Source organism: Leucopleurus acutus (assembly GCF_964270905.1).
Source record: "Leucopleurus acutus genome assembly, chromosome: 3".
Classification (NCBI taxonomy): Eukaryota; Metazoa; Chordata; class Mammalia; order Artiodactyla; family Delphinidae; genus Leucopleurus; species Leucopleurus acutus.
The window spans coordinates 130375219-130400525 of record NC_139145.1 but is presented as its reverse complement, the minus strand read 5'-3'; the positions used below and the strand labels follow the sequence as shown (position 1 = coordinate 130400525).

At 38.6% G+C, this 25307-nt stretch overlaps 1 protein-coding gene across 3 annotated transcripts in view; it reads right to left on the bottom strand.

Moving 5' to 3' along the window:
• Positions 1 to 25307, bottom strand: part of PDE4D (phosphodiesterase 4D) — a 1125373-nt gene that overhangs the window by 19380 nt on the left and 1080686 nt on the right. The window lies entirely within an intron of this gene.

Genomic DNA, 25307 nt, shown 5'->3' with positions numbered 1-25307 from the left:
TCCAGCAAACATTTTCTCAAAAAGCACTAAAATTCTGTGTTTAGATTCCTGAAGGTATTATTCATAATTATAACACAAACGTGAAGCCCTTTAAAAAGCTATCAAATATGAACTGTCTAAAAGCTAAGAAATGACTTCTAGGGAGACTGGAGGGAGGGGGCTTCTTTATTATTCTCCACATTTTTCTATATTTAAAAAACATTTTAAACTAAGAAATGGCTAGCAAAATTCAAATAATGAAAATTACGAAAATCTGGACCATCTAGATTTAAAGGGAGGTGGAAAATCATGACTATTCAGACAACTAAAACTGAAATAAGTTTGCTTGGAATGCGAGTAAATCTCACAGGAAAGAGGAAATTCTCCCTTAAAGAGAAACAAAGAAAATGCAAAGTATTACAATCTGAGCGTCCTTAAAGTAATGGAAAAGGATTCTTTAAAAATGTGTATTGTGATTTGTTCAAATATTCCAGAATAAATTCTAATTTCTGAAGTAATGCCTCCTTTAGGACTGAAAAAGGTTTTTCTACTTCAGGTTTCTATTAAACAGCTAGGATCACCAGGTTAGCATTACCACAGGGCATGTGTAAGAAGCTTGCCAACCAGGAACACAGTCTTACTAAATGCAGTGTACTAATGCATTTTTTGAGATTAACAAAAATAGCAGTATCATATAAATTTACATCTTCCAGTTTTACAAACAGAGGATCAAGTGTTCATTTTAATAAGATATCACCTGAAAAGTCAAGTAATGTCAACTTTAATGTCATCTAGAGCTTTATATCCAAAGGTGAAAAAAAACATACTCTTCATCAGGTAAAAGCAGTACAGATTTTTAGAAAGAGCTACAAATTAATTTTTATAAACTTTAAGTGCTACATACTAATTAGAGCCCACGTACCAGTTATAATTTAGCCCAAGGATTTATTTCCAATGAATTTAATTACCTTGATACTTAAAAGAATAACTCAAATTTATACCACATGACAAAACAGAAGAAACGCTGAACATTAAAAAGCTATTTTAACATGCAAATTATAACTAATAAAAGTTCTACAATTTCTCCTTATCTTGACCACTAAAAACCCACATTTCTTCTGTAGTTTATATCTAAGGAAAAAATAAAAGATTGCTTAGAAAGCTTAACTCCACTGTAATTTATTAAAATTATTAGTTATGTACTCAGAGTAATCAGGAGTTTACAAAGGCTAAATAAATCTTACCTTTATGTAGCCCCAAGATACTGACAGTAAATAGTTTGCTTCAGGCATTTTTGATTGATTATATAGAGAGACAATAAATTCTAAAATATGTGTATCTTCAAAACCTTGATACTTTAACAATCTCCACAAGCACAGAGTATGTAGGTTTTTAAAGGTTTTTGGTAATTAAGTACACATAAGAAAGCCTCGCATTAGATCCCATCCAGTTGGTTTCCCATTGAATGCATTCCATTTGTAAAACTCCAGAATGCAACAGAATTCAACCACTATTCTGAATAAAGACAATTCATGTGATAAAGAAACATCTAAAGATCTAAGGGTCTGCATCTTTCTCTCCCTGAGCTCCAGGGCTTAATGAATAATGTATGTCAAGATGCTTAGCTGCAAGAAAGACTAGTTCTGTCAAAAGCTACCAAATAAGGAACTGCAGGGAAGCCAGGAAGAGTGACAAGAAACCCCTCCCATAAAACCCCAACTATGCACCAATCACACTGCGTCCCTGGGTCTAACAGGGCAGGGGGTGTGGACCACGCCCAGGTTGCTCTGTGATTGGTTGGCAAGGGTGAACCTCTGGGGAGGAGGTTTTCCTCCTCACCTCTGGTAAACGCCATTTAATAATGGTATCCCTATAGCTGAGGCTGCCGCATGAAAAGATGAATGGGCTTCCCCTCTCACAGTGATGAATAACCACCATAAAACTCTACATAATTCATAGTTCATTCTTAAATAAGAATTGCCAATCCTTTCAGAGTCATTTCTATGAATTTCAATATTCTCTGATTTCTCTTCAAAATAAAAGCTGCTGTAAAAATTTTTTTAAATAAATAAATAAATAAAATAAAAGCTGCTCTAAAAATGGCAATCAGGCATTTTAATTGTCTCCCTCTGTCAAATCCAAAACAAGTGGTTTCCCCGGTAACACAGATATAGCTGAAGTTCCTTCCTCAGTCCAACATAACAGCATACTGTAATTATAAAATACGATTAATGTCCAGAATTCATAAATGGAAGTGATACATTTCCTCACCTGTGTGGCATTGCTATTCTCAGCTCCTTTTGTTTCTATTGTTATATATGGTTGAGCTCCACAATCTTAAAAATCTAAGGGTGGGGATGATTTATTATAAATCTGATTGTGGGGGAAAAAAACCCCCTGAGAGCTAATGCACTGTGTATGGTTAAAGAATGCAGTGTCCTGTGTACAGATTTCAGGATCTATATTTTGATCAGAAGAGAACATGTTTATGATTGTGTAAAGGTATAGAGTGGCTCTTAAGAATACAGAATTGAGCTCAAGAGTAATCAGGCCTTTTACAAGAAGAGCTAAATAAGAAATCTAAATTCCTCTGGGAAAAAAGGATCTTTCTTATTTGGTTTGGGACAGCATTATTCTGTAACTTTTATACTAAAGAGGTCTTATGGATAAGAAATGAGGGGAATCTAGCTTTTACTCTATTTCAGCATGAAGTTCTGTCCATTCTACCTTCCCTCCATCTCAGTTTGTACCTACTGCTCGGCACGTCTTTGACTTGCTGACCGGGTGACTGCTCAGTCTTCCTGCATCAGGTACGTCCATCTCAGACAGCACACCCTCATCAGAAACAGCCAGGTAATCCCTGCCTCTTTGAGCTTCTATTGGTCCTTTGCTGCCAAAGTCCTCAGCTGCAGTTCACACCCACTGTGTTCATTTCCTAAGTTCCTCTTAATCCTCTACAAAAGAAAGATGCTAAACCCTCAATACTCCACTAAAACTGCTTCTGGAAGAATACAGAGGTGCTCCCCTTTCACTAGTCTCTCATTCTCCTCAACTTCTCTGAAGCGTTCAACACTGTTTGACCACCCTCTCCCCTCTCCCTCACTCCCAAGACCTGCAGCTTCTTTATGAAGGTTTTCTTCCCACTTCTCTGACCATACCTTTGTTGCCTTCTTCTCTTCATCCTCTAATTTGGGATATCCACAAAGACTCTCTCGGAGGGCCAACACTCTCTAACGACCACTTCCAATCTGAATTTTTGCACCTTATTTCCAAATGACTAAAAGATATTCTTCCCGTTGGAATGCCCTGCTAGTCAGCTCAAACTCTTTCAAAATTGGTGGATCCATTTTTCTACTTAAAGCAGTGCTTATTATGACTACTCCCATTTCCTTCAGTGGGCCCATATTCCAGTGTCCCAGACTGAAATCTATGACTCTTTCCTGCTGTTCAACAGGTGTTCCATGTGAGTTGAACACTGTTAGATGTTTCATACAATAATACAACTGAATCCTTGAGTAACCCTTACGTGTTCCCCATCCACCCCGTACCTTCCCTCCACCAACACTGTTTCAAACTACTGTCTTCTACAGAATGCCTTTTCACTCAGTCTGCTCCTTTCATTCCCAGGCCCATCATCTAAATCCAAAGGCTTAAAGCCTGAGAGAAATGGAAGTACCTTCAACATCCTCTCCTCCAATTTCCTCATTTCCATATAACGGGATACCTAGAGAGACAATGATTTTCCCAAGTTCACCCAGGTCCTAAGAACCAGACTCTGAGTTCAAATCCTTTATTCCCTCCTCTTAGTGTGTCAGTTTCCTCATCTGTAAAATTGTTTACTGTAGTAGCTGCTCTCCAAAGATGCCTCCTAATGAGCCACACTGCCCTACACTGCATCTGAGCTGGCTTGTGTAACCAACAAGGGATGCTGCCTGACTGTGGAGGCCGTCACAGGAAGTACCGCAGCTCTCACCCTGGCCTCCGTGAACATGCTGTCGGGCTCCCTGAGCCACCTTGTAAGAAAGCCCGACTATACTGAGACTGCCATGCTAGGAGGAAGCCTATGCTAACTCTATGGAGAGGCTGCTGGGAGAGGGACAGAGAGAAGCGGATGCAGAGGAAGAGGAGAGAGAGAGTATGAGCCAGTGTACACGCTCACATGGCCGGTCTCCAGCTCTGCCAGCCATGCCAGCCTGGAGCCAGACCTGAGAGTGAAGAATCCATCTCAGTCATCCAGGCAGTTGCCCCTTTAGATGACTCCAGCCCTTGCCACCATCAGGCTGCAACCATATAAGGAACTCCAAGTGAGAATGCTGAGCCAAGCCCCATCGACCCACAAAACGATGAAAAGTAATAAAAACTTGATAATTTAAGCCACTAAGTTTGAAGTGATTTGTTATATAGCAAGAAATAACCAGAACAATTATTATGAGGATAAATGAGATGTTATACGCAAAGCACTTAAAACATCATATGAGGACTTCCCTGGGGGTCCAGTGGTTAAGGACTCTATGCTTCCACTGCAGGGGGCACGGGTTCAATCCCTGGTCGGGGAACTAAGATCCCACATGCTGCGTGGGATGCGTGGTCAAACAAACAAAAAACCAAAAATCAACCCCAGCCCCCCAATAAAACCCAACATCTGATACATAGTGATAAACAGGTATTAGGTGATGATGATGATATCATCATCATAACTATTCCATGAAGGTGCCGACATACTTCAACTCCCAGGCTTATCCTTTTTCTAAAAACACATATCATGTTTCCTTCCAACTGCATCACATCGTTCCATGTCTCAGACCCAAAACACTATAATTGCTTCTTAGCTCATCTCCTTTGGCTTTTCTCCTTCCAACCCCTTTCTGATCTCCACTGCCAGGCCAGCCTTCCTCAGATCCAGCCTCAGCCTGCCACTCCAAAGCCAGTCACTGACAACTCGGTATCACCTGCTTCACCTTCCAGACTCCTCTGGCAACTCCAGCCTGACAACCTCTGACCCTAATCCCCAACTCCAAGCCCATCTTCAACAGCTCTTTACACCCTTGCTCTGTTCCCAACAGGCTACTATTCCACCCATCCCTACAATATGGCAGATGGTCCCATTTTCCTATCTTTACTCACAGAGAATTCACTGCCTAGAGTACTCTGCTTCTTTTATTCCATCTACCTCAAGCTGGTCTTTCAAAGTCAGATTTAAATCATTCAAAGTACATATCAAAACCAAATATTCCAGCCCTTCTCCAAACTCTAACTGTTCTACACTCACTCCTTTATTTAATAATTACTTGTTATTCTCCTATTATATTCCAGACACTGTCCTGGATACTGGGGACATAGCAGTGAACAAAGGTTTTTCACCTGGACCTTACATTCAACTAAGTCAGTAAATAATAATATGTCATGTGATGGTAGGTGCAATAGAGAAAAAGAAACGATAAGGAGGGTGTTAGGGATAAAGATTCCTCTCTTATAAGACGATCAGGGAAAGCCTCTTTGATGAGGTGACACACACTGAGACCTGAAGAAAGAGAGGCACGTGGATATCTGGAAGGAGAGGGAGTCAAGTGTTGGGTTTGCCAAGGGCAAAGGCCCTGAGGCAGGAGCGGGCCTTGCGAGCTCCCCCAGAGCAAGGTAGGTCATACAATCATTTAAATCCTAACTATGCTTTATGGGGGTTCTCAGACATATCAGACCTACTGCTCCCTTTTGTATCCATCCATCAATCTGTTTTATTCTTTGATGAACTTCAAACTAAGTGACTTCTTTCTTTTCGTAACAAATACTTTTTATCCTGAAATTAAATTCCTAAATGCTCTTCCTGCATACACACTTTACTAAATACATACATACATACTAAGTAAATCCTTATATAGATACTTAAAAAAAAAACAAACCTAGTATAATGGCTTATCAGTAACATAATGGTGAAGAAGAGTAATTTATATTAAACACTGCAAAATATAAATACTTGTACAAAACTACATTTAAAAAATAATAAAAGAGTCAAAAGCTTATATTTTACTATCACTTACTAGCTGTGTAACCTTGAGAAAGTTATTTAAACTTTCCATACTTCAGTTTACTCATTTGGAAAATGAGAATAATAATAGTAACTTCCTTACAGGTTGTTGTGAGTTTTAATCAGTACATACACATAAAGCATTTAGCACACCACGTGCTGTGTAAGTGTTTGCTCTGATTCCTCTGATGTGGAGAAATCACCATGAATGTGAAAGCAAAATGGAAATAACTACAGGAGTGCTGTAGCGGAGGGGTGATCTTTTTCCTAAGTGGTGAATGGCTCTTGGAAAGGTTTTCAAATGTAACAAAGTACCATCCTTCCTCAATATACACTGTGGCTGCATTACTCAAAAATTTAGTGTGGATTAAAACCATGCAAAAAACATTTTGCATTTATATGTAAAAAGTAGTTGTGTTCTAGGCTCAGATAATCGTGAGTGAATTTTTCAACCTACGTGAATGGTTGCTGACACAGAGAAACACTCCCTGGTGAAGGACTACCCCGTGTATTCTAGGACGTCGAGCCTCCCTGGCTCTGTCCATGAAATGCCAGGAGTACAGTCCCGTCCGTGTACCTGAAATTTCCTCAATGTTCCCCAGTGTTAAGTAACACTGTCCTAGTTGCTACAACTGCCTTGAACTTTGTCTCCTCAACCAGGGTAGAGGATGCTTGAGGCAAGAAAGACATTCTTTCTTTATATTTCCCAAAGTAGATAGAGAGCCACAGGCACAAAGATTCAACTGTAGATCCCTAATTTGCTATAGCAGGGGGAGAGAATAGTAAGAGCAGAGGAGTAGCAGTAGTAGTTGTAGTAGTAATAATAATAGCAAGTAAAAAGTACCAAGGAAGGTTTTCATATTTCTAAGGAATAAGAAATCTTTTTTTTAAAAGCTCTGAGCCAAATTAAAATTCATTTAATTATTCCCATTATAAGAAGCAGACTAGAAGCTCCTTCCCATTGCCACAGTTGTAGAGCCTGCAGAGAGAAATCTAGACAACCCAGAAGAGAAATATGGATGGAGCCCGAGAGATACCATGTTTATAGACAGACTTGGCTTCTGACAGTTTTAATGGGGAAACCGTAACAGGAATTTTGCAGCATTTATTAGGCACCTACTTTGCACCAAGTGCTTTATTTTTATATCTTATCTCTAATCTTCGCAACATCCTGGGTAGGTAGATATCATCCCCATTTTAAAGAATGAAAAGACAGACACTTAAATAGTCAATAACTTGCCCTGGACGTGGCAGGGCTGAGATGAGAGTCTAGGTCTCTTTGTCTTTGCTCTTCATGGTGGATGAATAGCTCGTCATATAATTAGGCTGATTCAAACTCTATGATAAATGGTATGAATTTAGGAGTGGATTCATTCATTCTTAATCCTTGTGCTGATTCCACCTACTAACTAGTGCAGTCAGGAAGCTGGTGCCCAGAGAAAGACAGGCAGCTTCACCTGACAGTGAGACCTACTTGTGTGTGCGGGTACCATGTGAACAAGACACAGATGCCCTCACACACAGGGAGAACTCAGGTTTCCTGAGTTTCCTCTCAAACATCCAAATGGTTTCACATATGAATGTGTGTGCATGTACCAAAATAGAAAAAATACATAATTTTCTGTAGCATTCAGTTCTCTTTTCCTAATAATAATCTTCAGGATCTCTAGATGTCACTCCTATTTTATTCTTCATTTCATTGGTCCTTAAGCGATACCCCAAGCAATCAACAACCTTTGTGGACTATTTCAGGATATTTAAAAATCTGCTGATGGAGTTGAGTCTTTGATATACTAACACATGCTGGCATCACTGCCTCTGCAATAGAGGTCAAGAGAGAGAAAACATTTTTGAATAGGGAAAAAGAAAAAGAAATAAACCAAACTGTGAGAAAACTGAGGCTCAGAAGGTCAAGTGTTTTAGCCCAGGTCACAAAGCCAAAGTAGCAGTGTTGGGATTTGAACGCAGGCTGTCTGGCTTCAGAGTACTCCAGATTGCCAAAAAAGTATTTCAGGCATTAATCTGCATTTACCCTAGAGTCTGTAAACACTATATCTATTAACATAATAAATTCTAAGCTATATAATCTATTATTGTCCTTGAAATATTTAAAAATTAGTTAAAATAAGTGTTATTAACTCTTAGATTTCTCCCAGCTAAGGGATATTCCTGTCAACAGCAGTGCTTTTGGTAGCATTTACATCTGAAAATAGTTTATCCTATAATCAGTTATATTTATTTTACACCTTTCTACTTAGGATCAAGTTCTGGGAGTTGTTATTAATCAAGAAGCAAATCTGTACAAAGTAGGCTCTCACATATCCAATACTGCTCGGCTAAACATATGCAAATCTTAATTGCTAAAAGACCCTGGAAGAATTCTGAGGTAAGGTTAAACTTCAGATATTAAATACAATAACGACGGCATACCAGTGTCTCTGAAATCACTGAGTGTTCTTTTGCTTTCAAACGCCTTAAAAGTAGTTTTGGAGGCAGACAATGATCTAGAATTAATTGACAACCTGTATTTCAAATAACAGAATTTTAAATCTATTTTTACATTATAAAAACGACACTTTCTTTGATTAATGCTAATAGTACAAAACAACACAAGTAAATCCACTAAATCTGTTTGCGTTTACTGCCCTCTAGTGATAAGGGATCCAAATGCGATTTAAAGAACAGCTCTGTTCTTGAAGAGCCGTCACATCTCAGAAAACAAAAACGTGTTTTATAAATATTTTGCAGGCTTGAGATTAAGAGGAACTCCTGATTGATTTGGGGTTTTTTCAGTTTTTGTTTTTTCAGGTTGATTTTTTTGAAACCTAAAGATCATCTGAAAAGCTAAGAATCATTCTTTAATTAACCTGGTTAGAAAGTTTTCACCAAAATATAGTTTTATTTAAAACAGGAAAAACCTGTAACATTTACTGAGAAAGAAATTCTAATATAAGAAACATTATTTTTGTTGAAAGGCTCCTTAAAGCTGAAATAACATGAGAACTGATGTGATAATACCTTTATTTAAATTTCTCTTCCACATGGGCTAACTCTCATTAAATGTTAGCATAGTATCCTATAATTGTTAATACAGTTTGAATCATACAGACTAGATACATAGTGTTCTCTGCTCATAACTAATTAGTAAATCTAGCTGAAACCACCACACCATTATCATCATCATACCTACTTCTGTTTCACTGAAGAATAATTAAGGCAATGAATGGGTATACAAGCCTCACATAAAGGAAGCATCCACAGAAATAATCTTGCATGAAAGGGAACTTCCTACTTACAGAGAAAATGAGGACCCCTAATTCACTTAAACTGTCCTAATACCAATTCTCCATGTTTATGATGACTACTATAATCACCACAAAATACTTAGGTACCGCTCTGTACCTCATGGCATGCTTTGTGAAAACAATTTAAACAGAGAATACCTGTCTTCTAAAGCAATAATAAAAAATGCAAACAGGCATATTTCTGTAAATCCATATTCAATCTTTTATGAACATCACTTTTAGATGTGAATCTTATAGTAATTTAAGTCATAAAATTTGGCCAGGATGCAGGGAAAATGGAACTCTCACACGTTGCTGGCGGGAATGCAAAACAGTGTAGCAACTTTGGAAAACAGTGGGGCACTTTCTTATAAAGTCAACAAGAACACCGACTATATGATCCAACAATCCCACTTCTAGTCATTTACCCAAGAGAAATAAAAACATGTGTCCAAAGAGCTATGTATAAATGTTTCTAGAAATTCTATTAATAGCAGAAACCTGCAAAAGCCCAGACGTCAATCGACTGGTGCATGGATAAATTGTGGTACATCCACAAAATGAAATATTAGAAAGCAATAAAAAGAAACATTAATAATACACACAACAAGCTATTAATGGATGAATCTCAAAAGCATTATGAAAAGTGAAAGAAGCCATTAACAAAAGGCTATATATACACACACACACACACACACACACAAACACACTGTATGATTTCATTCATGACATTCTGGAAAGGCAAAACTACAGGGACAGTCAGATCACTGGTTTCCAGTCACTGGGAGCAGGGGAGGGGAATGACTACAAAGGAGCAAGAGAAAACTTTTTGGGTGAGGGAAATATTTTATATCTAGATTATTGTGGTAGTTTTACCATTGTATAATTTGTCAAAAAACATTCAACTATATCTTTAAAAAGTACATCTTATCAGTCTGTAAATTTTACCTGACTTTAAAAAACGTTAGGTGATGTTATCAAATTATTTTAATTCCAAATTTGCTTAACTTTGCCTAAAGAAGAATGAAAAACTAAAATCTGAAGCATAGTTCCATTTGGTAAAATAAGATCTGTACCCTTCTAAAGACAGCCACCGTAATAGTCCAGTCTAACATGCATATGTTTGTCTAAAATCTGTGCCAGCTTTGAATAAAACAATACATAGTAAATCCCTAGTTACAAAGCCTTTAGGCAATATAATAACCGATGAAAGTATTCTCATAAGTACTAATAACAGTTTAATCTTAATCCTTTAGAACGATGTATTCCCTAAAATACTTCAGGCATTTTCCTGCTTTCTTAAACAAACCAAACTATCTTAATTTAATTATTTTATGGTGACCCTGGGCCACCATTATTCACTCATCTCTGAAAAGTCAACACATGGTCATTGTATGCTCATTCTACTCCAAGCACTGTGCCAGCTGCTAGAGATAGAAAAATCCAGTAAAGTGGGTAGAGTAGCCTGCAGAAAACTGAATAGTCCCATTGCTGTATTCTTTTTGAGTCCTTCTGTCCTTTTTCATGGGTTTTAGTTTTTTCTGAGTCCTTGGTTGTCAGACTGTTCTCCTATGGTCAATATATCTGCCTCCTTATACTCAATATAGCGTCCCTTTCCCCTTTCCGTTATGACGGGTTTTTGTCTAAGGCAGCATTTCCCAGAACGCGTTGTAAAGGACAGTAATGCCATGTGATCATTCCCAAAGAAGACATCCAGTGTCAAACTTCTGACATAGTGCTAACCTTCTTGGAAGTTGTGTACTTTAGCATATTAAAGGCTCTGCTGAGACCCATACTACGTAACTTTGTTTTATTTTGTTTAACTTAGTATTTCTCAAAATTATTCCAGTACTTAATTCTGCGCCCTTCACATTTATTAACAAGCAAAAACGAACAAAAATACCAGGATTTCATTGAAAATTCTTGTGGAAAGTAATGGTCTTTAGCTATCAAGTAATAAAAATGTTTAGAATGGTTATTCACCTACTCAACAAATATTTACTAAATGGCTACTCTGTGCCAGCATGAGGGATATAGTACTGAACAAGACAGAAGAGTTCTCTGCTCAGTGTAAGCCTTGGACTCTTGGGGCAAAAAGACAAAAAACAAGCAGACAAAAAAAAAAAAAAAAAATGAGTGACAAACATGCTGGATAAAAGAAAAGGGGGTAACATGATACTGTGATGGTAGACTATTAAATAGTCAGGAAGGTAATATCTGAGATGAGATACTGATGACTAGAAACAGCTGAAAGATTTGGACCAAAGCACTCTGAGCAAGGGCTAGAAAAACACAGCCAGCATGATGGAGGATAGGTATGAGGAATGAGATTAGAGATGGTCAGGGCAAGATCATGCGGTCCTTGCAAGCCTTCCAGAGGGGGTCGGGTACCACCAGAAGGTTCTGAGCAGGGAGGGACATGACATGGTTTACATTTTAAAAACTTGCCTCTGTAGAGGATGGCTCATAGAGAGGCAAAAGCAGATAGAAGAGGAAGAAGCATGGAGGAAGAGTTGATAAGACTTGAACGCTGGAAGTGAAGAAATAAGAAGAATCAGTTCCTAGACTCCCTGCCTTGAATGGATATTTGTGCCCTTTGCTGTGGAGAAACCTGGGGGAGGTAAAGATTTGGAGGAGGATAAAGAAGGAGAAAGAAGAGTGCTATGAAGTTCTTCAGAGTTCTGGATGAGAAAAGCTATCCGATGATGGAGTGGTGAATATACAGTTACTTTCAAATACTCTAATGACATTACATTAGGACAGACCACATTCATCCAGATCTTTTAATATGTTTTTAGAATAGCCAAAAAGAAAGGGCATCAACGGATAATCTATTTTTAAAAATCCCATCCTCATAGCAAATTATTAATGTGAAAGCCTAAGCAAGGTCACACAACATAACCAAAATTAGAATCTAACACTCATAGCTGGCAATATTTTTATTAAAGTGATATGTCTTCTTTAGGCATTTTTGGAAGGAAGACTTTACTACAGGCAATCATAAACACAGTTAAAAATCGTGCAATAATGGGAATTTTTTTTTTTTTTTTGCAACAGTGACAGAAGAGTAGAGTATGAGAATGATGAGAAATACGATAGTATAGGGCATTGGTTTCTCTAGCTGGCTTCACCTGAGTTCTAATCTTGACCCGGCCTCTTATGAGCACAATAATACACAGCAAGCTATTTAAGGTCTCTGGGTTGTGTGGAGAATTGGAGTTAATGAAAGTCATCTAGGACAGTGTGTTAAGTAGATGTCAGGAACGCGATAAGTTATTTACGTTGGGACCAGAAACACTGAAACTTGTCATAAGGAAAACAATCTGGTTAAAACAGCTGTATGAAGATTCCTAGAGTAGTATCTACCCAATTGCTTATGCAATCAATGGCCTGTCTGAAAACTATTAGAATCACTGATACCAGTGGAAAATGCTTTTGGAGATATCAAACAAACAGGGATAATTTTCTCAGGATGCACTGACCTGACAAATGCAAGGACATCCCTTCAGGTTTCAGGACCAAATTCCAATCTCCAGAGGAAAAGGTAGGTACAACTTTACAGGTGCCTTCGAATCAAGGAGATCAAGCCCAGCACCAATGAGGATTTAAGATGCTAATCCTTTCAATCAGCAAATATTTAATTAGCACCAACTATGTGTTAGCTACGGTTCCAGGTACTAAGGAAAGGTCAGTCAGCAAACTGCTCTGAAGTAGCTTACTTAGTAGTGTGTGGGATTCAGAAGGTAAACAGGTGTGCACAGTAGCCATCCCACCTTCCTTTTTTTTATATATAAATTTATTTATATTACTTATTTTATTTTTGGCCGAGTTGGGTCTTCGTCGCTTCGCGTGGGCTTTCTCTAGTTCTGGCGAGTGGGGGCTACTCTTTCTTGCGGTGCACGGGTTTCTTGTTGTGGTGGCTTCTCTTGTTGTGGAGCACGGGCTCTAGGAGTGCGGGCTTCAGTAGTTGTGGCACACCGGCTCAGTAGTTGTGGCTCGCGGGTTCTAGAGCGCAGGCTCAGTAGTTGTGGCGCACGGGCTTGGTTGCTCCGCAGCATGTGGGATCTTCCCGGACCAGGGCTCGAACCCATGTCCGCTGCATTGGCAGGCGGATTCTTAACCACTGCGCCACCAGAGAAGCCCCCCACATTCCTTTTATGAGCCTTCCAGAGGCTGGACATGTGAAAAATCCATATCCTCAATGCTCTTGCAGCTAAAGTTTCAGATGTGATTTAATTTCTTCCAATCAGAACCCCCGCTCCTTCCCACAAATTAAACAGCTGTCAATCTAATTGTTATTTCTTTGTAGATAACCTGCCTCTTCTCTCTGGCTGTGTTGGGATCTATTTGTTTCTGTGATTTCTCTGGATGTGAGTTTCTTTTAAAAAAATTTCCTGCTTGGAATTCACTGAACTTCTAGAATATTTCCTCTTCCCCATTCTCTTTATTCTCTCCTGGAATTCAAATTAGATACATGTTGCCATTTTGCTGGAAAAGGAAGTCTTGTCATATTTTAAGTGTACTGTATTTTATCTATAAAATACAGTGTAAGGTTAGATAATTGTCATTAATACTATAGCAGTCATTTTTATTCAAAATACTGCTTTTAAACAATTTTTTAAAATTAAACATGATTATTCTTATATCTTAAGAGTAAATTACTGGCACTAAAATATTTGAAAAACAAATTCAATTTTTCTAATTGCCCATAAACTAAGATGCACCTATATATTCCTTCTAACAAAGCACTTAGACCTGAAAACCTGGTTAAAAAAAAAATTTAATCTATTTTTATTCATACTTCAATAAAAATTGGTATTAACCACCATGACATTTATTCTTCTAAAATACCTGTCTATATTTGTATCCTTCGGAGGGGAGAACGTAAAACTTTTTGCCTCTGGGAGTAAAGATAGTAGGGAAAAGCAAAATAAAATAATACAACTAAAAACCAGACAACAAAGTCTGTTTTACTTGACCTTCCAAATGTGAATCTAATGCCCTGTGAGACAGCACGTCAACCATACACATGAGGTGAAGCAGGCTCATCAAACAGAGGACAGTGCTTGGATTCTGCGGACTACGTCCATGCTGGAAAGCCCCTCTGAAGACATCTAGTCCAACCTTCTACCCAGACAGGAGTCCTACAACTCTTCATAATTAAGGTCCACCTCTCCTGGATTTCTTCTACTCTTGTGTAAGTTCATTCCACGTTGGGTGAACGAATGTAGTTTTAAAACATTGAGATGATATTGAGCTAATGATCATTTGCTTACATCGAGCTAATACCGTTCTTCAAAAGCCCTTTATAAACCCCTCAAAGTTGATTTGACTCTGGACGCAGCAGATGAAAAATAATACGGCTCAGGGCTTTTATTACAGAAGTTGCAACAAACAGAAGAGTAGTTCACATCCTTAACTAGTCACATTAAAAAAAACCCAAACAGCCCAATCTAAAACTGGGCAGAAGACCTAAACAGACATTTCTCCAAAGAAAATATACAGATTGCCAACAAACACATGAAAGGATGCTCAACATCATTAATCATTAGAGAAATGCAAATTAAAACTACAATGAGATATCATCTCACACTGGTCAGAATGGCCATCATCAAAAAATCTACAAACAATAAATGCTGGAGAGGATGTGGAGAAAAGGGAACCCTCTTGCACTGTTGGTGGGAATGTAAATTGATACAGCCACTATGGAGAACAGTATGGAGGTTCCTTAAAAAACTAAAAATAGAACTACCATACGACCCAGCAACCCCACTACTGGGCATATACCCTGAGAAAACCATAATTCAAAAAGAGTCATGAACCAAAATCTTCATTGCAGCTCTATTTACAATAGCCAGGACATGGAAGCAACGTAAATGTCCATCTACAGATGAATGGATAAAGAAGGTGTGGCACATATATACAGTGGAATATTACTCAGCCATAAAAGAAATGAAATTGAGTTACTTGTAGTGAGGTGGATGGACCTAGAGACTGTCATACAGAGTGAAGTAAGTCAGAAAGAGAAAGACAAATACCGTATGCTAACACATATATATGGAATTTCAGGAAAAAAAAGTCATGAAGAACCTAGGGGTAAGACGGGAATAAAGACACAGACCTACTAGAGAATGGACTTGAGGATATGGGGAGGGGGAAGGGTAAGCTGGGACAAAGTGAGAGAGTGGCATGGACATATATACACTACCAAACGTAAAATAGATAGCTAGTGGGAAGCAGCCGCATAGCACAGGGAGATCAGCTCGGTGCTTTGTAACCACCTAGAGGGGTGGGATAGGGAGGGTGGGAGGGAGGGAGATGCAAGAGGGAAGAGATATGGGGACATCTGTATATGTATAACTGATTCACTTTGTTATAAAGCAGAAACTAACACACCATTGTAAAGCAATTATACTCCAATAAAGATGTTTAAGAAAAAGAAACAACAACAAAACAAAAACCAAAGCCAAAAAACAAACAAAAAAACACTCCAGGTCTTACAAACAGTGATCAACAGTTAAACGTGAGCAATTTCAGCTGGGGCTGTCACTTTCCCTTAACAGCTAGGGAAGCAAGCATGTGAATCAGAACATATGAACTTCCATTTGGGGTATTAAGAAAACTCACCAAACAGATGGCTTTAATAGAGCTTCCAGAATACCAGTTCTAATAATTCATATTATATGGGTCTCTAAAACGCATAGTAGAAAATAGTAATGGCTAATATTTATTGATTGATATTGATAAATATTTATTTATTGTCTACTATGTGTCAGGAATAGTGCTGAATACTTGCCTGGCATCATCTCATTTATTCCTAATACCAATCCTATGAGGACTATTATTATTCCCATTTTACAGATGAGCCTGAAGGTCTTAACCATCAATTCTGTACAGGCAACTCCCAGGTCGCCTGTCTTTTCACCAGAGATCCAACAATGACAATTGAAGGCCTATAGGATATTTCTACTTCGATATATAATTTCACTCCAATTTCATGTCTCAAAATTTAACTGCCATATTTTCCACCCCACTCTCTTCAAATAACCTTCTCTTCCTGATTTTCCAACCATAGTTCTGTTATTACTTAGGTTGAGAATTTCATACTTTCCTCTGGCTGCAGTGCCTTCCCCTGGAAGTCTGATATATCCTGCCACCTTTCCTGCAGTCTTTCTCCTAACCATTCCTTTCTTTTCCTTCCCATCGTATTTCAGGCCCTCCTTACTTATATGCCTAATTCCCTAACGGATTTGTTTTGCTTTCACTATTTCTCCTCAGTATGATCCATCCTGCATACTACCATCAGATTTATCTTTCTAAAATCATTTTGTTACTCTCCTTGTAATATTTTCCTGATAATAAAATGTGACGGTTCTTCAGAGCTTACAAGGTAATGTGCAAACGGCTTAGTCTGACACTTAAGGTGCTCTACATTGCAGGACCCCAATCTACATTTTTTACACCTGCCTCTGTTCCTATAATCAGATTTTCTGTTCCAGGAAGGCTCACTCATACAGGACACCCACTCCTTACCCACTCCCACAAACAATAAGGTAAATGCACAGGAGTGTCCCATCCTACCCTGCCTCATCCAGCCCCTGGAGTATCATCTCCTCCCTCGCTGGCAACCTATATGAAACTTTTATGTTCAAGATCTAGCCTAAGTGGCACTTTTTCTGGGATGTTTCCCAATCATTCTCGTCCTTAGTGTTGAACACACCCTGAGCTCCCCTACAGGACCAGAACACCATGAATTACTCTCTAACATGCAACAGGCTTACTAATATGGCTACCATATTATACTTTGAATGTATATGTCTACATGCCTTGGTTTTTATGTATGTATGTATGTGTGTGTGTCTCTCTCTCTTTCTATGTACTTGAATACAAACGCACATATGTAAAAGGCTCATCTCGTCTATGAAAGCCTTTGGAGGATATATGTCCTACATTAACCAGGCAAAAACAAAAATTCCTTAGTGAAAGCCTAACTACTGGACTGAGGTTATCTGAAGTCGAAAGGTGCAAAACAACAATAAAAAAAAAACCTCCTGTTTTATGTCCCCCATGAAAATCGTATCTGGCTAAAAACAGAACTAAAAATGTCATTAGAAGGTGATAATATCAATAAAGACTGAAATCAGGGTTTTGTCTAACTACGAAAAATTTTTATTTCCCACAAGATAAAAGCCTTGACAGAAGTAAGACAGGACTGTTTTGTCGTGTGTCACTTTAACTTTCCTATGCCTTTATACCTCATCTGTAATGAAGCAAGTGAACAGGTTGATCTCATAAATCTCTTCCACCTCTAAGGATTTTTGGAATTAAAAAAGAAAAGAACTTTTTTTATTGAGCATACCAAAGTTTGATTTCTCTGCAAAATGGCTGACGGCAAGTGGAAAATGGAAAGGGATCAATCACTTATTCATTTTCAGCTCATAGCAACTACACGGCTGGGGGATTTCTTCTCCCTCTGGCTACGGCTAGTGTCAGACCCATGACTCAGACTGGAACTAGCCCATCTGGGCTGGAAGTACGTTCAAGGTCATTTCATCCATTCCTCTGTTTCTCAGCTTAACTGTCATTTTAAATCTGTGCAATGATTAAAGAGTTCTATTTTTGGTTCGTGTTTCTTCTTTCCCCAAGAATAGACATCTAGTAACCTGATATCGATTGATATTTGACACTTGTGTTAATCATCAAAATCTCAATATTTCACAGAATCAGAAAAATTAGTTGGAGGGGGCTCGGAGGTCATCCAGGGTGAGGGAAAAGCAAAGTCTAAGTAACGTGCCAATTTTTAGACAAAGTGGACAGAAGGTCCACATGAGGCCCTCACCACTCTAATGCTTCTTTCGTGGCTGCCTTCGTACATATTATTTCAAAGTAATCATGGTTAAGTGGTCAGTGAGAGCGTAAATAAAAATATGCTATCCACGAATGCTAGGTAACAAGCTAAAACTAAAGTAAACAACTTCAGTGGGGCGCCCCATATGCAAGCTGACGAGGGCTCATAAACCACTATGATGGCGATCAAGACCTCAAATGCATACTCTGAGCTCATCTGCACAGGCCTGTTGATTCAAGCTCCAGTTGCACTGGGTTACCTATACGGCAGTATATAAAGTTCACCTTTTAAGTTTAAAATTAGTTCCCTTCCCAACTAAAGATAGACCACAGTACCTATTAGAGGTGTGCCCCATATTCTGCGCTTGACATAAGTTTTCATTTAAAGTCCCATAACCATCCTGTGAGATAGATTTTTGTTAATCCCGATTTACCGAGAAAGCAGAGGCTCAGAGAAGTTGAAACAATTTAAGTGTCCAAGGCCACAACTCTAGTGGGGTGCGTTCATATCCAGAAGAGGAACTGCTAAGCTCGTTGGAATTTACGAGATTTGAAGCAGAATCAAGATAAAGGTTCACATTTGTCATCGGCTATTCTGTTCCACTTTTCTCTTGGCATCTAGTAATTAATCACTATTAGTAAATCAACCTCAGTCTCTCCTGACCCTGTTCCAGCTTGTACTTTGCTGTCCCACGTCCTCACTCCGAGGCAACAGGTCCTTAGGGGATGGCCCAGCACTTGGATGTGACAACCCACCCATGCTGCTACTGAGCCATGACTCAAGGAGCCAACAGGTGAAGAAGGTGATGCCAGCTATTGGTGCTAAAAAAGACTCACGCCACGTGAAATACCCTATGTCTATAAATCTCCCCTCTCCAGCTGGTTCTCTCCCTCCCCCGCACCCCCAAGGCCGACTGTCCTCTCTTAAACATTCACACCCGCACGTGACCCCTCTGGGATTTCTTTTTTCCTCTGAGACTGTCCCAAAGGTTTATCCCAACCAGATTTCAGCATTCCTGAGGTGGGAGGGGGGCAGGAACACGAAGCGGTCAGCCTGTCTCCAGCCAAGGGCAGCCCTGCTCCTAGGTCAGCCCAGTCAGAGTCCTTCTGCCACTCCCGCTCCTCCTCTCACTGTCTAATATGCCTTCCTACTTTTCTTTCCTTCAATCTTCACTCTTCACTCTATCCACGAGCCCAGCTTCCTTTCCCATTTTGCCCCAATAAGAAAACAAACCTCCAAGGCAACTCCATAGTAATAGGTCATTTAAAAAATCCTAATACCTGCTTACACCTTCCCTGAGTTCATTCTATACCTTCTCTATCTGCTGCCGCCCTCCCCACTATTAAGCTTCAGCCCATCCAATTCTATCTGCCTCCACCTCAAACCCCCGCCAGCTCAGAATTTCAGATCTGCTTTAGTCACTTGGTCTTCTCATCCACTGACCCTATTATCCTTCATTTTACATCTGTGCCCTGTTTACCACCTGACTGCTAGGCTGACTCCCAGCCTAACAAGCCATCCATCCCACCATCATACTCTTCCTAGGAGCTAGGAGCTAGGAAGGTCCTCTCTGTGCCCGTCCTGACATGATACGGAGAACAAGAAAGGCAGACTCAGCTGTACAACAGGATTCCCTCTAGGGCTGATATTTTGCTAAAATGGCTCTTGCTATTTTGGAATCTAGTACTCACTAAGTAAATAAATTAGCACATATTTTGAAAATGCAGCCTGAGAACAAACACTTGTTTCCCTATCTCCCAGTCCTTCCCCCAGATGCTACATTCAGAAGAAGAGTTATCTTTACATCTATTAAGAAGCATATGGATCTTGGACAAGTTTAACTGAGCCTCAGTTTTTCATCTTTAAAAATGGGACAAACTGTTTTGGTGTGTAGTGTACTGTTTCTGGAACTAAGTTAGAAATGTGAGGTTTGAGGTATGAGTAACCATCAGGATCATATCTCACATCAGAAAGTAAGGCACATACTGATATCTCCTGATCAGTGTAGTCAAACACTACAAAGACTACATTATCAAATGGATAATGCTAAAATGTTTGAAAATAAGGCTAAAGGGCAACAAGTAATTTTTCCACTGAATTCTACTTTGGAGAGAACAAATTCCTCTCATACAGGGACCGAATATTCAGCCTGTAATGATGCAAGCCCTCTTCTGGCTCTTCGACTATGTACCCTTTACTATTTTACTGCTTTTTAACACTATCTAGAAAAATTAAGATGTAGGCCCAAGCAGTATCTTCCAGGAGAAAGTAAACTAATCTTTCCTGATGCGTATTAAAGAAATAAGACTATTTCTAGTAAATAAAAATTCCTATGATTTCTTGAAACCCCACTATCACTTACCCTCACGGAGATCTAAGAGACCACACTGAGAATATAAGATTGAGAAAACAAAGAGCAGAAAATCAACGTGTGTATCAAAGATAATATTAATTAGTTTCATTCTTATCAGAGCATATTGTTGAAACTGACTTGAAATCTTCAAAATAAAAAAGTACAAGAAGATCGGTGCTTACTAAAAAAAAAAAAAAAAGGGAAGGGGCAGGTCAGCAAACAGCCACCTAACACCTAATCTAAAAAAAAAAAAAGTTCAAGACTTTCACCTGTGTCTATCTAAATTTTAATATGCTCTTTCTAGCAAAATTACAGCTTTTTCATCCTCTGCAGTCTTGAACCTCTTTTGTGAAATAAGGTTCCTAGCAAATAATGAAAGGACACATATATATTTAAAGCACCCATGAGAGCATTTCTATCTGTTTATTAAAAATTGTTACAGTCCTTTCAATTTTGAAATTTATCTTCTTCCTAAATTCTTGTGACAAAGCTCATCATTGTTAAAGTTGTAGCTCATTATTTTTCTGAAGCTTGAAAAAAAAACCTAGCGAATATAAAATAGAACCGTTCTTGGTCAAAGAATGTACTCCTTTTCTAAACTTTGAACTTGATGTAAAGGCATAAAAAAGTCACCTAAGAAATGCTCTTTTCTTTATAATTCAGTATAATTTATAATTCTTTAAATATACACATGATAATTTTATTTTTATATGATTCTTTTTTAAAAAGTAATTTTCCACTGTAATGAAATAGCTGTTCCTTCTCCCTAATGGGTATGGATTGGAATGATCAGGTAGAATTAGAAGGAGACTAGCAACAGGAAAACATTTTGATGTATTCTCTCAAAATATTTTGGAGAGTATTATTTAAGATGTCTTTATTCATGTTTCGGTCTAAAACAACAAAAAAAGCAACCAAAACACTGCTATGCCAACAATGGAAAGCAGCCTTAAAAATCAGCTGGTTATTTTCTGAAATGAAGAAGACAGACATCAGCCTGGACTTACTGCACAATGTCAGCCTCATCTTTGCCTGTTCGCTATGGACACATCCCTGTCAGGCCTTGCTTTCTACTCTCCAGACCTGTTTATGACAGGCCGAGGTGTTTCCTATTATGGTGCCTATGTCTGCAAGCACACTGCTTGCCAGCAATAAATGTCAGAGGCTGCCACAATAGGGATTACAGTGCAGCAGACCAGAGATGCTGCCAGGAGCCCAAGCACGACCTGGGTAAAACTGCACAGAATACTCTGTAACAGGCAAAAACCAACAAACACAACCTTTTCTTCCCAGGCTAGCAGGGAAAGTATTCAGATATGTCATTTTTACTGGGAACAAACCTATAAGAAGAATGTTATTGCTAAAACAGGTACAGTGGAGAGAGAACAGCTTAAGGCCATCAATATGACTTGTATAGTTTTTGTCTGTATAAGACAAACTTTTAATTTAAATGAGATGAAACTAAACCCAGCATAAACTATGCTAAAATTTCTGATGAGCATCTATAAGCAGGAAAGAGATTTTTAAGTGTGAAATGATCAGGACTCTTGTCAATAACAGAAAAGCCACTTGCTTGCAAGATATCAACTATCATGTACAGACCCTGTCTACCAATCCAAGGTGAAAAATGGCATTTACTTTAACCAACACCATGCATCCAGTACTAATTTATATGACCAATTACAAAATGATATATTGACACTCACTGGGTTTGGGCTAGAAGCCATGTAGGATACTTCAGTATTCCTAGTGGCTGGGTAGAAAATTCACTGGTTATGTACTTGAACAGTTATTGAATCCATATACTTATCAGAAACACGGCTTGTATTCCGTTAACACATTCAAAGATAAAAAGTTGTATCTCCCTCCCACAATTTATGAATATGAGTGGAGATAAAGGCTACATACAAAACTCCAAATGGTGCAGAGACCCTCTAGGAAATGAACTGCTACGTAAGAAGTCAGGAGATTTCTAACTATAGGTGGACGTGGACAAGTTTTGGGCCTCGTTTTCTAACTGAGATAAGTCAGACAAATGATCACTTCTGCTTCCTTTAGTTCTAACACATAAGGCTTGAGTGTGAGATAAATAATGGATAACAGTATTTCAGTATTTCAGCTTTGAAATACTGATCATGTTAAATACTACCAAAACTACCAAAGAACTAAGTGGTAGGCAGAAACAGAGTATATTTTCATTTTACTAATTTCTATTAATTCCACTCAAGTGATAATTAGAAAAATTAGGATAAATTTCTTCAATTATTTGACCTAATGTTCAGTAACTCCCTTGCAAAGGGTCTGACAAACAATAAAGTTGAAGCTATTACCCATACAGGAAGAAGAATTTTTATCTTCTAAGCCTTAGGGCTTAGATGAGTAAAAGTAAACTTAGTCCCTGAGATTGATCAGTGATGATTCCTACCGCACTGAGATCAGAACCACTGAATGGTGCTTTTCCAGAATCACCACCACAATACCATTCATACAATTCACCCAATGTTTATTGAGCACCTATTCAATATGGCCTTGTGTCCCATGTGATGGGGGCTGGCAAACGAGTAAGACTAATGACCTAGTGTAAATGTGACAGGAATAAAACAAAGAAACAAATATTGTACGGAGAGTTAAAAGAACTGCAAATAAAGTCCTGTAGAAGGTCAAAGAAGGAAGACATTACACCCAATTAGGGGAGGCTGGGATGGGAGATATGGGAGAAGACAGGACAGAAAAGGCTTCACAGGAGAGGTAGCATTGCAGGTAGACCCTAAAGGATGGTTAAGATTTGTCTGATAAAACTTTTATTTTAGAAAAGCTTCAGTTTTACAGAAAAATTGTGAAAGTAAGTACAGAGAGTTCCCATATGCCCCATACCCCGTTTCCTCTATTATTAATATCTTACTTTAGTATAGGATACATTTGTCCCAATTATTGAACCAATATTGATACATTATTATTAACTAAAGCCCACACTTTATTCAGATTTCCTTAGTTTTTACCGAATGTTCTTTGCTGTTCCAGGATTCCATCCAGGATACATTACATTTAGTCAGCATGTCTCCTTAGGTTCCTTTTGACTGTGACAGTTCCTCAAATTTTCCTTGTTTTTGATGACCTTCATAGTCTTGAGGAGTACTGGTCAGGTATTTTGTAGAATGTCCCTCAACTAGGAACTATCTGATGTTATTCTCATGATTAGAGTGGGGTTATATGCTTTTGGTAGAAAAAACTCAGATGTCAGTACCATTTTCATCAGATCATATCAAGGGTACCTACTACAACCTGACTTATCACCGTTGATGTCGACTTTGATCACTGGCTGAGGTAGTGTGTGTTTATCAGGTTTGTCCACAGTAGAGGTACTCTTTCCCTCTTTCCACATTGTGCTTTTTGGAAGGAAGGCAATATGCACAGCCCACACTTAAGGAGTGGAGAGTTATACTTTCCTTCCTTGAGAGCAGAGTATATACATAAATTATTTGGAATTCTTCAGCACAAGGGATTTGTCTCTTCCCCCCATTTAATTAGTTATTCAATAAATTATATCAGTTGAACTCATGGCTATTTGTTTTATACCTTGAGTTGTATTTCAACACTAGTTTATTTTCTTGATCAAATAGTTCCAGCTGGGAACTGGGAGCTCTTTCAGTTTGTTCTTGTATCCCTTTGATATGTTCCCATCAACATGTGTTTGGCCACTTCCTTACTTTCTGGAACTGCAACATGGCTCCAGCCTCATTTCCTGCCCCAGTTCTAGAATCAGCTACTTCAAGGAGTCCTGGTTCCTTTTATTGGAGAATGGTATTAGAAACCAAGATGAGGGTGCTAGATGCGTTCAATGCTACTGGGGTGTCATTGCTTTAGGTTCTCTCGGCTGACTGAACAAGGAAATGTTTGCATATACTTGATGGTAAAGTTGCTGAGAAGTGCCATGGAAGGCTATGTCCTGAACACAGTTTTCTTAACATTAAGTGTTAATAAGAGATTCTGTGCCTGGGTTACTTTCAGTCTCATTCAGAGGAATAACAGGGTGCATTCATTTATGAAAAAAAAGTCACTGGACTATTATCCACTATTTAGGTATTTCTGCTAGAAACAGCTTAGAGAGTTTTAGATACTCTGAGAAAACCTCAGGCCAGTTTGATGGGCTCTACCATAAAATTACACAAAGAAACAAAAGGTAAACTCCATGAAAAGTCATTGATGGGGAGAAGAGCAAATGAAACATTCCAAGAGTCCTATTTGGTTCACATCAACATCATGAGGCCACCATTCTCTCTTAAAAGGTCACTGGAAGCATAAGTCTCAGGATGGCAAACAAACACCTTCTCTAACTCTCACCCCACAAAATAAGATAAGAAAGATGATATTCCTTTATAGATGGATATAAAGGACCTAACATTATTGAGCACCCACTATGTTCCTGACTCTGTCTAGACAATTTCCATCTTTTAATTCATTAAATCATCACAGTAACGCTTTAACAGAAGAGGAAGCTGAAGCACAGAAGGTAAATTGTCCCATTTAGGTTTAGTAAAGGGTGGAGAGTGAATCCAATGCAGGCAGTCTGGCTGCAGGAGAGTGCTCTAAATCCATAGACCATTCTGCCTGCGGAATGAATGCCTAATGAATGGGAAGACTTCTGCTGATGATAGTTGGCATTTTCTCCTCTAGTGGGGAAATCCCGTTAATGGCAGAGAAGAAAAACCATAGGTTGTTTAAAACAGACATACCTTTCTAACCAAAACTGACTCCCCAGATGGTTCTTACTGCCAATTTAGACTAGTACAATGAAAAGTATGCCTATTGTCTGTGAGTGGT